The sequence below is a fragment of the Halichoerus grypus genome, chromosome X (assembly GCF_964656455.1).
Source record: "Halichoerus grypus chromosome X, mHalGry1.hap1.1, whole genome shotgun sequence".
Lineage (NCBI taxonomy): Eukaryota > Metazoa > Chordata > Mammalia > Carnivora > Phocidae > Halichoerus > Halichoerus grypus.
In genome coordinates, this window is record NC_135727.1 from 87,818,895 (window position 1) to 87,833,823 (window position 14,929).

Below are 14,929 nucleotides of genomic sequence, written 5' to 3' on the forward strand. Positions count from 1 at the left end.
GCACTTCAGCACCCACGTCAGAAATGGGCTGTCACACCTGAAGGTGACACAACAGTCCCTTGCCAGGCTTCCTGCCTTGGTCTGTGGTTCAGCCAATACATGCAATTTTATTTTGTGGTAGTTGACATGTCTACGGGTTGCAGAACTGCAGAAAGGAAAAGCAGCGTGCATACCCAATGACCACAGGAAAGAAGAAAATTACAAAGACAGTGGGGCTAGAGTTGAGGAGGATACGGAACAAAGCAACTCCCCTACAGTGTCCGTGGAAGTCTGAATTTGTACATGGCCTTGGAGAAACATTAGAGAATTACAAGCATGTTGCTACCTCACGCTGCCTCGAGGGAGGGGCTGTCAGAGACAGGTTCTAGGTGAAAGTGAGCCTTCTGAAAGCAGAGAGGGAGGAAACGGAAAGGTGGAGCTCTACTACCACTAGCCCATTGCCTTTAGCCAGGAATCTGAGATGCCTGAGAGCTGGATAAACATGTGCCTTGCGGAAGAGCTGCAGTTGCCCACTAGGCTTTAGCCTGTCTCTGAAGCTGTCTAGGAAACTTTGGGGTCCTAGCCACTGGAACGGGGACACCGTGGAGGACCCCTACGATCAGGCCACCCTCTCAAATCTCCTCCTCTTGCTTTTTTCCCCCTCCACCTGAAAAAGGGGCACAAGGCACAAGGTTGGAATGCAGTGGGGTCAAAGGTAAGGGCAAAAATCAATGCAGAAGGACGTTTCCCAGGAGATGGAGTCCAACCAGTGTAGTTTCAAATTCTGGTTCTGAAGCGCGCCTTGTTCATCTGTGCGGTGGCGGGGGTGGGTGGGGAGGAGAGCCTGGCTAGAGCCTTCTGCTTGGTGCCCACAAGTACAACCTCTGAACAGGGGTGAAAGGCCCTGAACGCTTCCATTATCACAGGTGTCTGTTTGGCCGTTTAGCCACCTGAGCTCCTCCAAACCAACCTAACAACAGGGTTCTCTTTATCCGCTTTACTGAGGTTTAATTTACAAGCAAAATAATGCCCGTTTAGGTGGACAGTTCCATGGACTTTGACAAATGCTACCATCCATGTCACTCCCACCCTAATCAAGACAAAGAACAGGTTCACCATCTAGTGGTGTTCCCTTGCACCCCTTCCCAGTGAATTCCTACCATCCACATCCAGCCTTAGGCCACCACTGACCTTCTCTCTATTACCACCGTGGATTAGAATTCTCTCCCCTAGAGTCCGTTACACACATAAACATGCAGTATGTAATCTTCCGTGTCGGCCTGCCTTCTATTTCTCTGCTTCAATGCTTTGGATATTCATCCACGGGGTGGCACGCATCAGGAGATTAAATCAAAACGGCGGGCACCTGGGAGGCTCAGTTGGCTAAGCACGTGCCTTCGGCTCAGCCCATGATCTCAGGGTCCTGGGATAGACCCCAGGTCAGGGCTCTGTGCTCAGCAGGGAGTCTCTTTTTCCCTCTCCCTCTGCCCCTCTCCGCCCACCCCACCCCCACCCCGCTCCTCCTCTCCCTAGCTCTCGCTATCTCAAGTCAGTAAATAAGATCTTTAAAAAAATAAATAAATAAAATAAATCAAAATGGCCCCTATTCACAACCTGATTGTCTCTGTTAAAATCGTACAGATATACAAAAACGTCCTAGAACTAATAAAGCCATTCATCTAGAGTGCAGGATACAAGACTAAAACACAAAAAAGTCAACCACATTTCTATACACTAGCAAAGAAGTGTTGGACAAAGAAATTTACCACTCAAAAAAGAAAGTCAATTCTTGGATGTGAATCTAACAAGTGATGCCGGGTATTTATATACTAAAGACAGCGAAACGCTGGAAAACCAAACAAAAGAAGACCTAAATAAATGGAGGAACATACCATGGTCATAGATTAGAATATTTAACATAGCAAAGATGTCAACTCTTCTGAAGTTGATCTCTGGACTTACTGTAATTCCAATGAAAATCCCGGCAGCAGGATTTGTTGTAGACATAGACAAGCCGATCCTAAAGCTTATGTGGAACCTAAAAACAAACACACAAACAAAAAGAATAGCCAAAAAAGTATGAAAGAAAAAAATAAGTGTGGAGGAATCACATTACCTACATTTAGGACTTTTCAACAAATGTGTGGAAAAAACTGGATCTCCACCTAAAAGAAAAAGGATCTCACATCTTATACTAGAACTCACTAAAAAGAAATCTTAGATGGAAATCAAGAATATGAAACTGTAAAACTTTTAGAAGGAAACGACAAAATCTTTGACCTGGGTTTGAGAAAGATGTTCTAGGTAGAACAACTCCACCCTGCCACCACCGCGCCACCTCCATCCCCCCACCCAGCCTCGTTTTCTTTCTGTGAAAAATGCTGTTAAGGGTTTGAGGAGAAAAATCTCAGGATGGGAGAATGTATTGACAATTACCTAAACAACAGAGGGCTTGTATCCAGAGTAGATGAGGAACTGTCAAAACTCAACAGTAAGAAAATAATGGAAAAAATATTTGAAGAGATACATCAATAAAAAGGATATATAGGTGGCAATTGAGCACATGAACAGATGAGCACACTCACTGGCTCTCAGACAATGCAAATTAAAACTGTGGTGAGATAGCAGTATTCCTATATTAAAATTGCTGAAATTAGAAAAAGCAAGCAAGCAAAAAAAAAAAAAAAACCCCTCAAACACGTGACAATATCAAATGGTGTTGAGGATGGGCAACAACTGGGTTCACCACATGTTGCTGAAGGGAATGTAAGGTGGTACAACCACTTTGGAAAACTATGTTATTGCTTTTTATAAAGTTAAACATATTTCTTGTTTTTTTTTTTAATTTATTTATTTGAGAGAGAGAGTGGGAGAGAAAGAAAGAGCACAAGAGGGGGGAGCGGGAGAGGGAGAAGCAGACTCCCTGCTGAGCAGGTAGCCCGATGCGGGACTCGATCCCAGGACTCCAGGATCATGACCTGAGCCGAAGGCAGTCGCTTAACCAACTGAGCCACCCAGGCGCCCTATAAAGTTAAACATATACTTACCCATATGACCTAGCAATCTCACCCTGCAGTATTACTCCTAGAGAAATTTCAACTTGAGTTCATACGAAAACCTGTAAGTGAATGTTTGTAGCAGCTCTGTTCATAACCACCCCAAACTAGAAACAACCCAAATATCCTGCAACAAAGTGTATTCTTTCCAGACAATTAAATACTATTCAATGGTCTAAAGGAATGAAGTATTGATACAGTCAACAATTTGGATGAAACTCAAAAGCATTGTGCTTCGTGATAGAAGCCAGGCTCAGAAGGTTACATTTTATTTTATTTTATTTTTTAAAGATCTCATTTATACATTTGAGAGAGAGAGAGACTGAGAGAGAGAGAGAGCACGAGCAGGGCAGAGGGAGAGCGAGAAGCAGACTCTCGGCTGAGCAGGGAGCCCAGTGCAGGACTCCATCCCAGGACCCTGGGATCATGACTTGAGCCGAAGGCAGACGCTTAACTGACTGAGCCAACCAGGCACCCCAGAGGGTTACTTTTTAAACGGTTCCATTTATATGACTTTCTTGAGATGACAAAACTATCGTAAAAGAGAGCAAGTCGGTGGTGCCCTGGTTAGGTGTAGAGAAAGAGTGTGACTACAAAGGGATAGCACCAGGGACTTCTTGGGGGCTATAGAAGTGTTCTGAATACATATTGTGATGGTGGCTACAAGAATCTATACATGTGTTCAAATCTCTGGAGCTGGAGGTCCAGAAGAAGTCTACATCACTGAATTTAAAAATACAATTAAGGAACTAATGGCAAAAAAGTTTTTTTCAACCAAAAAATTATTAGCATTGAACAGTAGTGTACTGCGCTGCAGAAAATATCGAATACATTCTTTTAGGATTAAGGAAAACCATACCAAATGTCAACCCAGATGAACACAAATGAATGAATAGCTATAGACATGGTAAATATAGGGAGGGTTAATTATTTTACTTTTCAAAAACTTCCTTTAAAAGTTAACTGAATGTTGGGGTGCCTGCTTGGCTCAATGGGTTAAGCGTCTGCCTTCAGCTCAGGTCATGATCCCGTGGTCCTGGGATCGAGCCCCGCGTCAGTCTCCCTGCTCAGCGGGGAGTCTGCTTCTCTCTCTCCTCCTGCCCCTCAACCCCACTCGTGCTCTCTCACTCTCACTCACTCTCAAATAAATAAATAAAAACTTAAAATAAAATTAAATTAAATTAACTGAATGTTGGGGCACCTGGGTGGCTCAGTAGGTTAAGTGTCTGACTCTGGATTTGGGCTCAGGTCATGATCTCAGGCTCCTGAGATTGAGCCCTGCCTTGGGCACCTTGCTCAGCAGGGAGTCCGCTTGAGATTCTCTCCCTCTCCCTCTCCTTCATTCCCCTCCCCCTACTCACGTGCGCTCTCTCTCTCTCTCTGTCAGGTAAAAAATAAATCTTAAAAAAAAGTTAACTGAATGTTTAGAAAACCAAAAACAATGCGTTGTGGGGGATACAATGTATATATAAATAAAGTCTATGGAAACAAAAGCAAACAGATGGGAGTGTAGAAATTAAAGCATACTATATAAGTTTTTCCTTTGTACGTGAAGAAAAATTTTATCATCGAAGGTGAAAGGCCTAATTTTAACTATGTGTAATATAATCCCTACAGGAACCACTTACATATAAAACAAAAGGAATAAGTATTAAACCAAGATATAGATTAAAATTGGAATACTGAAAAATACTCCAAAAAAGGAAAAGAAAAAGAAAAATACTTCAGTTATGCATAAGGGGGTGAGGGAATTGGGTTAAAGAAAGAATGAAAAGACAAATAAAGGAAAGAAGGAAATAAAAGAAGGAAGGAACGAAGCAAGAAAGCTAGAAAGAAGGAAAGAAAAAGAGAAATAAAGCTACTCAAAATAAGAGGATGAAGTTAAAGCCAATCATACCTATACTTAAGCTAATTGTATATGTTCCAAACTTTCCTAATAAAAGGCAGAGATTGCTAGGTGGGAGAGCTGCAAGACACCGCAATATGCCATTGAATAGAAACTCACTTTTTTTTTTTTTCATTTTAACAGTTTTTATTTAAAGTCTTATATAAGATTACTTTATCCCTGTATCTTGTCAATGTTTCTTCCTCCTGTTTGCAGCTTTCCTTTCCTACTTGTCGAGATTTGGCTTTACCTTCAAGGATCATTTTGTGGTTTTTGTCTAGTTTCAGTCTAGTGGTAGCCACCTTGCTAGGGCGAACGGACAATTGTGCCGTTCGCCTTCTCACGCTGTACTCATTCAATGTAGATGACGTGTTTCTTCCTGTAAACCTGGACTAGTTTGCCAGTTTGCTGGCCTTTGTCGTGTCCTGGCACAACCTGTACTCATCATCCTTTCAGGTGGGCATGGATCGAAGGTTGTACTTCTGTCTCAGCCCTTTAGAAAGACAGGAAGGCCTAATCTTCCTGCGAATGTGGGAGGGTGCACTGAAATGCCTTTTCTGGTTCTTGCTCCAGTCAGAAGTCACAAAGGGATTGAACTTCATGTTGGCTGCCGGCACTTCAGTGGTGGCTGCAAAAGGCAAGAGTGAAACTCACTCTAATATGGAGACAGAGCTAGGTTAAATGCAAAAGGGTTGAAAAAGAGATGCCATGGGAACATGAATTGTAAGAAAAACAGTTCTAAAAACGGCTAAGTTAAATTTTAGGACCAGGAGTATTACTAATGATACACAGGGATATTCAATAATGATAAAAGCATCAATTAATCAGGAAAGCGTAATGATCATCAGGTGCCCTGGAAAATAGAACTTTAAATTTCATAAAGTGAAAACTGATAGAACTTAAAAGACATAAACGCAAATCCTTTTAATAGTTGGAAATTTCAAAAATTCTCTCAGATTTTGATATAGCAAATAGAGAGAAGGTCAGTAATTATAAAAAAGACTTTAACAACACTATCCGCTAACTCGACCTAATTATAGTACATTCCACCCAACAGCAGTAGAATACACACTTTCTTTAAAAGCACATGGAACATGCACCAAGCAGGAGCCTATCACGGGTTATAAAGTAATACTCCATCAGAGAAGAAGGACTGAAATCCATGTCGTGGGTGTTCTTTGGGCACAATGGAATTAAACGAGAAATCTATAACAAGAAGATTTCTAGAGAATCCACAAAACTTTGAAATTAACCAACGGGGGCGCCTGGGTGGCTCAGTCGGTTAAGCGACTGCCTTCGGCTCAGGTCATGATCCCAGGGTCCTGGGATCGAGTCCCACATCGGGCTCCCTGCTCTGCGGGGAGCCTGCTTCTCCCTCTCCCACTCCCCTTGCTTGTGTTGTCTCTCTCTGTCAAATAAATAAATAAAATCTTTAAAAAAAAAAAAAAGTTCCTTCATGAAATTAACCAACGGACTTCAAAATAACACAGGCCCAGAGACGAGGCACTTAGGGCAATTTGAAAGTCATCTGAACTGAAGAGAAATGTAATCACATCATGTCGACTTTTGTGTGATTCAGCTAATGCACTACTGACAGAGAAAACCGTAGCTTTGTGTGTCTATATTAGGAAAGAAGAAATGTTTAACATCAACAAAATACAAAACTAAGATGCTACAAAAAGGTGTAAAAAATAAACTGAGAGGAAGTAGAAAGAAGGAAGCAAAAAGGCTATCAGAAGCTGACGTTCATATGTGGAATTTAAGAAATAAGATGAACACAGGGGAAGGGAAGGAAAGATAAAACAAGAAAAAACAGAGAGGGAGGCAAACCATAAGAGACTCTTAACTCTAGGAGAGGAACTGAGGGTTGCTGGAGGAGAGGTGGGTGGGGGGATGGGGTAACTGGGTGATGGGCATTAAGGAGGGCACGTGATGTGAGGAGCACTGGGTGTTATACTGAATGCATGAATCGTTGAACATTATATCAAAAACCAATGATGTACTTACTATACCTTGGCTAACTGAATTTAAATTAAAAAAAAGAAAGAAAGAAAAGAAAATCCGGTCCCAGAGACGGAGAACATTTACATAATACAGAACTTTCTTGTATATCTGTATATATAAAAGTCTCTTTCAAGTCAATCAAGGGAACACATAACTTGTTTTAAACATGGACAAAATACTTGCACAGACATTTCCCTAAAGACGATACATGTAAGATAATTAAACACATGTGAAGTTGTTTAAAATTATTAGTCAACAAGAAAATAAAACTTAAAACCGAAAGGAGATAGCATACTACAACTACCCGAAGGGCTACGTCCAAATGGCTGACAATGATGACAAGGCCTGGTAAGGTGGAGCCACTATGGTTTTCATCCATGTTAGTGTAAAGACTAGGCGCTTTTCAAAAAAGTTTGGCAGATGAGATCGGGCGCGTTCAGGGTGGTACGGCCGACGATGCGGCTAAACATCCTACGATGTACAGGACAGCCTCCCACAGCAAAGAATTCGTCAGTCCAGACTGTCAATAGTACCACTGTTGAGAAATCCTGTCACCAGGTTACACATAAGCTAAGTCACTAATGCCAAGATTAAAATTCTCAGAAACTAGGTAGTCTCTGAATGTTAGCCAGAAACCATTCAATTCTAATAAGTTGTTCAAAAACAAACAAACAAACAAACAAAAAACCCAAAAAAGTTTGGCAGTTTCTTACGAAGTTAGGCAATGCAAGTACCATGTAGTCCTAGGTATTTAATTCAGAAAAAGAAAAGCATATGTCCACACCAAACCCGTATGTGAATGTTGGTAGCAGCTTTATTCATAATATCTCCAAACCAAAAACATCCTAAACGTCCATCGGTTGGTGAATGGAGAGCAACCTGTGGAATAGCCATACAAAGTATCAAAGACAAACAAACTGCCGACGTACACAACGCTTGGGCATATCAAAAGTATTACATGGAAGACTGGAAACCATATACTGCATGCTGTCGGATTCATTTGGCATATAATTCTTGAGAGGTTAAAGCTCAAAGGAGTCAAGGGAGCTTGGTGGTTGCCCACGGCTAGAGGTGGAGCAAGGAGAGTGACTTGGAAGGCACAGGAGGGCACTTTGCAGGGCACTGGAAATGTTCCCTATCTTGACACTGGTGGTACTTATACACATGTTTCAGTTTGTCAAAAATCATCAGACTGTACGCTTAAATAGGTATAGTTTATTGAATGTAACGTATATCTCAACAAAACAAAAAAATAAACAGAACACAGATGTTTTACGTATTAAAAATAATTGAAAGCAAGAACTGTATTGGATACATTTTCGACAGGTAACACGTGGTGAGGAGAGATTAGTGCATTAGATGATGGATCAGATAAACATATCCAGAAAAAAATAGAGAGAGAAAAGATGATGGAAAATACAGAATGGGTAGGAAGAGAATCAGTGGATGCAGAGGCTAACACAGGTGTAACATGTTTCAATTGGAGTTAAGTGATGAGACGACAGAGAAAAGTGCCTAGGCAGTATTTGAACAGATAAGGGTGTGGTGTTTCCAAAGCTGATGAATAACAGCTTGCTCAAGACTCAAGGAAGACTAAGAACCCCAAGCAAGATAATTCTAAAGTAAACATCTTTGAAACTTACACTGTCAAACCAAAAAAAAAAAAAAAAAAAAAGGCAATTAAAAGAGAACATCATGAAAGGAACCAGGGGGTCAATAAAAGCATGGGCTTCAGAACAGGACAATGAGAGTGACAATTGACTTTCAAACCTAAACAAGGAAGTCCAGAGTGTGTAGAAAGATATATTCAAAGTGCTGAAAGAATGTAACTGCCAACTTAGGGCTCTATAATCAGGAAAAACACCCTCCAAGATGAAGGGGAAATAAAGACACTTTCAGACAAACAAAACAATGAATGTTTCATATTCCTATTATATGATCCAGCCATCATGCTTCTTGGTAGTTACCGAAGTTGAGTCGAAAACATTTGTCCGCTCTGAAGCCTGCACACAAAAATTTATAGCAGCTTTATTCATAATTGCTAAAACTTGGATGCAATCGTTCCAGCATGGTGACGACAGTAAATAACAGAGTATTATATACTTGAAATTTGCTGAGAGCTTACATACCAAGTGTTCTCACCACCCAAAAAAAGGGTAACTACGTTAATTCATTTGATCATGGTAGTCATCCGACTGTGTTTATCAAAACGTTATGTTGTATCACCTAAATATATGCAATTATTACTTGTCAACCATAGCTCAGTAAAGCTGAAACAGAAGATGACCTGCAAAAGGTAAGTGAATAAACTGTGGTACACCCATATAACGTCCGTATTCAGCGACAAGAGCAAAAGAGCTACCGAGTTGCAAAGAGACATTCAGGAACCTAAAAGCACGTTGCAACATGGAAGAAGACAATCTGAAAAGGCTGCCTACTGTATGATGCCAACTACCACATATGATATTCTGGAAAAGGCAAGGCTATGGAAACCCTGAAAAGATCAATGTTTGCCAGGATTTGGGGGGAGTGAAGGAAGGAAGGATAAATGGAGCAAAAGGGAGTCTTAGGACAGCGAAAGTATTCTCTATGTTACAGTGATGATAGACCCGTCATTACACATTTGTCAAAAGTACAACAACAAAGAGGGAACTGGGATGTAAACTATGGATTTTAATAATCATGGATCAATATTGATTGGTTCATCACTTGTAACGGATGGACCACAGTAATAGAAGATGTAAATGATAGGGGAAACCAAGAGCAGACTGCAGGTGGTGGGGAGAAGGAGTATGCAGGAACACTCTACTTTCCAAACAATTCTATTCTAAGCACAAACCTGAGGTAAACATTAAAATCTATTAATTTAAATTAGAAAAGGGATGTTTCACCAGCACATCCACTCTAAAGGAAATACTTTAGTGTATTCTCTAAGCAGAAAAAGAACCACCCCTGGTCAAACGTAAAGAAAGATAAGGAAGTAAGGAAGAGTGACGTACAGGATAAATGTGTGGGTATATTTAAATGATACTGATAAAGACAAAATAATAATGTCTTTTGAGGTTAAAACCACGTGTGTTTGTGTGTGTGTATCTCCGAGTGATTAAACTGGCAGCAACAATATTAAAGTAAGGAGAGGGTAAATGTGCACTAAGTGTTCTAAGGTAGTTACATCTTCTGTGATGACATGAATGGATCAATTTACATTAGACTATGACAAGTTAAAAATGCATGTAGTCGTCTCCATATAACCACTCAAAGAACAATGAAAAAGTGAGTATCTATCAAGGTGATAGAGCTGGAGACCAGACACATTTTAAAATTAATCCTAAAGAAGGCAAAAACTATGAGATAAATGAGCACAAACAAGCAGGAGAAATAGAAAATAGTAAGATGGTAGATATAAACCTGAATGTGCCAATAATCACTTTAAAGGCAAATACTCCAATTAAAAGACAAAGGTTAACAGTCTGGAGGCAGAAGGCTGAGGAGGAGGAAAAGCAGGAGGATGAGGGAGGGGTAAGGAGGAGAAGAAGACAGAAATCAACCATATGCTGCTTACAAAGATGTACTTCAGCTATAACTATAGAGAAAATTTCAACATTACAAATTAGAAAAACATATACCTTAAAATATTAATAAAGACAAACTGGTGTACCTTTATTTACATCAGAAACTTTGGCCTTTTAGGCAAAGAAGCATTACAATAGGTAAAGATGGACACTTCATAATCATAACAGGTCCAACTCACCAAGGAAATAAAAGTTATGAGCCTGTTTGCACTCGATAACACGGTCTCAAACTATAATGCAAACCTTAACAGAGCCGCTAGGACATGTATGTGAATCTGTAATCATAGTGGGAGGTTTTCAAACACTTTTCTCAGTAACTGACAGAACATACTGATAAAAATCGCAAAGATAAAAAAGATTTTAAAAATACAATGAAGAAGGGACACCTGGGTGGCTCAGTTGGTTGAGCGACTGCCTTCGGCTCAGGTCATGATCCTGGAGTCCCGGGTTCGAGTGCCGCATTGGACTCCCTGCTCGGCGGGGAGTCTGCTTCTCCCTCTGACCCTCCCCCTCTCATGCTCTGTCTCTCTCTCAAATAAATAAATAAAATCTTAAAAAAAATACAATGAAGAAACTTGGCTATATATATGTGTGTGTCTATATATATATGTGTATGTGTGTGTGTGTGTGTGTGTGTGTGTTTAAAATTTTAATTCCAGTGTAGTTAACATACATCCTTATATTAGTTTCAGGTGTACAATATAGTACAATATAGTGATTCCACGATTCCATACATTACTCAGTGCTCATCATGATAAGTTTGCTCTTAATCCCCTTCACCTATTTTTACCATCCCCTCATCAATCTCCTCTCTGGTAACCATCATTCTGTTCTCTATAGTTAAGAGTCTGTTTCTTGGTTCCATTCTCTCTCTCTCTCTCTCTCTCTCTCTCTCTCTCTCTTTTTCCTTTGCTCTTTTGTTTCCTTTGCTCCTTTGCTGCTTCCATAATTTGGCAATTGTGCGTAACGTGGCAATAAACAGCTTTCTAACCCATATAACTGTGGGTTAAGGATCCCTTTGAATTAGTGTTCTTGTATGTTTTGTGTAAATATCCAGTCGTCTGATTGCTGGATCATAGGGTAGTTCTACTTTTAACTTTTTGAGGAATCCCCATACTGTCTTCCAGAGCAGCTGCACCAGTTTGCATTCCCACCAACAGTGCAAGAAGGTTCCCCTTTCTCCACATCCTCACCAACACCTGTTGTTTCTTGTGTTATTGATTTTAGCCATTCTGACAGGTGTGAGGTGATAGCTCATTGTAGTTTTGATTGGCATTTCCCTGATGATCAGTGATGTTGAGCATCTTTTCATGTGTCTGTTGGCCGTCTGGATGTCTTCTTTGGAGGAATGTCTGTTCATGTCTTCTGCCCATTTTTAAATTGGATTTTAAATTTGGTTTTTAGGTGTTGATTTGTAGAAGTTCTTTATAGAGCTTGGCTATTAACCCTTTATTGGATAGATCATTTGCAAGTATTTTCTCCCGTTCAGTAGGTTGCCTTTTAGTTTTGTTGATTGTTTCCTTGGCTGCGCAGAAGCTTTTTATTTTGATGTAGTCCCGATAGTTTATTTTGGCTTTTGTTTTCCTTGCTTCAGGAGACATATCTAGAAAAATGTTGCTCTGACTGATGTCACAGAAATTACTGCCTGTGCTCTCTTATAGCATTTTTATGGTTTCAGGTCTCTCATTTAGGTCTTTAATCCATTTTGAGTCTATTTTTGTGTATGGTGTAAGAGCGCAGTCCAGTTTCATTCTTTTGCATGTAGCTGTCCAGTTTTCCCAAGAGCATTTGTTGAACAGACTGTCTTTTCCCCATTGTAGACTCTCACCATTTTTATCATTCTTTAATTGACCATATAACTGTGGGTTAATTTCTGCACTCTCTATTGTGTTCCACTGATCTATGTCTCTTATTTTTGTGCCAGTGCCATACTGTTCGATTACTACCGCGCTGTAATAGAACTTGAATTCTAGAACCGTGATACCTCCAGTTTGGTTTTTCTTTTTCAGGATTACTTTAGCTATCTGTGGTCCCTTGTGGTTCCATATAAGTTTTAGGACTTTTTTGTTGTTGTTCTAGTTCTGTGAAAAAAGCTGTTGGTGTTTTGATTGGGATGGCCTTAGGTCTGTAGATTGCTTTGGGTAGTATAGACATTTAACAATATTTGTTCTTCCAATCCATGAGTATGGAATGGCTTTCCATTTCTTGGTGTCCTCTTCAATTTCTTTCATCAGCGTTTTGTAGTTCTCAGAGTACAGGTCTTTCACCTTTTCGGTTAAGCTTATTCCTGGGTATTTCATTCTTTTTCGTGCAATTTTCTCAACTTCTCTTTCTGCTGCTTCATTATTAGTGTATAGAAAGGCAACAGATTTCCTTACATTGATTTTGTATCCTGGGACTTTAATGAATCTGTTTATTAGTTCTAGCAGTTTCTTGGTGGAGTCTTTAGGGTTTTCCATATGCTGTATCATGTCATCTACAAATGTGAAAGTTTTACTTCTTCTTTAGGGATTTGGAAGCCTTGTACTTCTTTTTGTTGTCTGATTGCTGTGGCTAGGACTTCCAGCACTGTGCTGGATAAAAGTGGTGAGAGTGGACATCCTCATCTTGTTCCTGACGTTAGGGGAAAGTCTTTCAGTATCTCCCATTGAGTATGACTGTGTTGACTGTGGGTTTTTCATATAAGCCCTTTATTATGTTGAGGTATGTTCCCTCTAGACCTACTCCGTTGAGGGTTTTTCTCATGAATGGATGTTGTACTTTGTCAAATGTTTTTTCTGCATCTGTTGAAAGGATCATATGGTTTTTAAACTTCCTCTCATTGTATCTTGTTGATTGATTTACAAATATTGGACCGTTTTTGCATCCTGGGAATATATCCCACTTGATCGTGGTGAATGATTTTTTTAATGTATTGTGAGATTCGGTTTGCTAGTATTTTGTGGAGGATTTTTGCATCTGTGTTCATCGGAGACATTCGTTCTCTTTTGTTGTGGTGTCTTTATTTGGTCTTGGTATCGGGCTAATGCTGGCCTCATTGAATGAAGACATTTATATCAGTGCACTCAACAAGGCAGGATACATAGTCTCTTCATGTGCTATTGCTATTTCCCAAAACTGACCACATGTTGACCATAAAGCGGGTCTCAGCAAATTTTGAGACAATGAAATAATAAAGACTACAATGCCATGAAGTTTTTAATTAGTAACCAGTGATAACTAGAAAATCCCCCATGGGCTTTTACATTAAGAAATATCCTTCCTTAGAGGACATTTAACCCAGAGCTCAAAGAAGAAAACATTAATGAAATTTAAAATACATATATTTAACTGAATATTAATGGAAATTTGTGAGATAATGCTTTAATGTGTACACTACGAAAAAGAAAGGCAATAAAAATTAATAACCTGCGTATCTATTTCACAACTTTGATACAACAGCAGATTAAACTCAAAGAAAGCAGAAGAAATGAAATAAGGATAACAGCATTAATAAGTTAAAGATAAAACAAAATAGCCAAGGTTGGTTCTTCAGAAGGACAACACAATTGATCATCATCCTTGTGGGCCTGAAGGAAAAAGAGAGAAGTTATCTAAAAACCAGTGTCTGGAATGAATGAGGAGCCATAGCTATGAACAATAAAGATATTAAAAGATCATCAGTCAAAATCATGAGCAGCTGTATGTAAATAAATCTGAAGGTTTAGACATAATGTACAAATTTCAAGAAAAGACAAATGACACAAAAACAACAAATGATCCTCAAAATACTAAATATGTGTAATCTGAAGAAAACAACAACAACAACAACAACAAAACAAGGTCCATATTCTGATGACCCCACCAATTTATTCTACACAACTTTTAGGAAGAAATAATGGCAATTTTACCTACTTGCCAGAAAATAGGAAAAAGAGGAGTCACTTCTCATCTCATTCTATGAAGCCTAAACAGTATAAGAACATTCTAAGAGACAAAGTGTACAAGCCAATCTTTCACATAGCATAGAAGGAAAAGTCATGAATAAAACATTAGGAAAACAAATCCAGTTATATGTGTCAAAAGGATAATCTATCACAAGAAAGTCAGGACTGTTCTAGAAATGGAGTGGTTTAGCACTTGAAAAATAAATGTATTTCACAGAATTAATTTACGAAGAAGAAGACATTGTTATATTCCCTATAGATGCGGAAGAATGTATTTCATGAATTTGATTTTTAAAAACTAAGCTTCCTCTAGATAAAAAGCTTTTGCACAGCAAAGGAAACAGTCAACAAAACCAGAAGACAACCGACAGAATGGGAGAAGATATTTGCAAATGACATATCAGATAAAGGGCTAGTATCCAAAATCTATAAAGAACTCATCAAACTCAATACCCAAAGAACAATCCAATCAAGAAATGGGCAGAAGACATGAACAGACATTTTTCC

General features: G+C 39.4%; 1 pseudogene; it reads right to left on the bottom strand.

Moving 5' to 3' along the window:
• Positions 1-5,036: 5,036 nt before the first annotated feature.
• On the bottom strand, positions 5,037-5,522 carry LOC144380440 (large ribosomal subunit protein uL24 pseudogene; annotated as a pseudogene).
• Positions 5,523-14,929: the final 9,407 nt, after the last annotated feature.